The sequence below is a fragment of the Schistocerca piceifrons genome, chromosome 2 (genome assembly GCF_021461385.2).
Source record: "Schistocerca piceifrons isolate TAMUIC-IGC-003096 chromosome 2, iqSchPice1.1, whole genome shotgun sequence".
In the NCBI taxonomy this organism is placed as follows: Eukaryota; Metazoa; Arthropoda; class Insecta; order Orthoptera; family Acrididae; genus Schistocerca; species Schistocerca piceifrons.
In genome coordinates, this window is record NC_060139.1 from 338,278,315 (window position 1) to 338,279,236 (window position 922).

Consider the following 922-nt stretch of genomic DNA (forward strand, 5'->3'; position numbering starts at 1 on the left):
TTCCGTAGGCTCTTACTTTGTTTATCAGGCGACAGGGCGGAACTGTATCGAGTCAAAGAAGTCAAAGAAAATGGCATCTACCTGGGAGCCTGTATCTAATATTTTATGGGTCTCATGAACAAATTAAGCGAGTGGGGTCTCACACGATCGCTGTTTCCGGAATCCATGTTGATTCCTACAGAGTAGATTCTAGGTTTCCATAAAAGACATGATACGCGAGCAAATTATAGCCAAGAGCACCCGGTGTTCCCAGGCGGTCACCCATCCAAGTACTATTCGGGCCCGATGTTGCTTAACTTCGGTGATCGGATGAGAACCAGTATATTCAACATGGTATGGCCCCATGGACAAAAATTATATTGATTAAGTAGGCCTCCTCCCTTGTACTAGGAAAAGGTAGCGTTATATTCTTGTGGTAGTAGATGCATTTACCCGTTGTAGTTAGTTGGTTCCTAGTCGGGGAGTGACTATTCAACATCTGTCTAAGACATTTTCTGCTTTCGGTCCACGTAAGGGTTTGGTTAATGTCAATGTGCCCGCATTTGTCTCTAAGCAGTTCAGAAGATTTTGTTTTCAAAATGACATTCAGCATGTTAAAACTATTCTTTATTGTCCCCAGGGATCGTCTGAAGAGAGGGTTAATATAAACCTTAAATTGTAATTTATCATCTTCTATGCCAAGGCCGAGAAAAAGTGAGACAATTCCGTCCCGTGGCTTAATTTTGCGTTTAACACCGCTCAGCATGAAGCTATAAAGCCAACCAAGATTCTTTGATGTTGTCATATCCTATTAACTAGCCTTTGGTCAGTTTATGATTTCTTGATGAAATTTTGCCTGACATCGGACATTACAGAAAGTTACTGGAGTAAAGCTAGGAAGAACATCGACTTAGCCCATCGAAGGCAGCATCTTCGATATCGC

At 42.0% G+C, this 922-nt stretch overlaps 1 non-coding gene across 1 annotated transcript; it reads right to left on the bottom strand.

The window, feature by feature from the left end:
- Nucleotides 1-229: 229 nt before the first annotated feature.
- Nucleotides 230-347, bottom strand: LOC124778052. The gene has a single exon (XR_007015830.1). It is a non-coding gene; the product is annotated as a 5S ribosomal RNA (ribosomal RNA).
- Nucleotides 348-922: the final 575 nt, after the last annotated feature.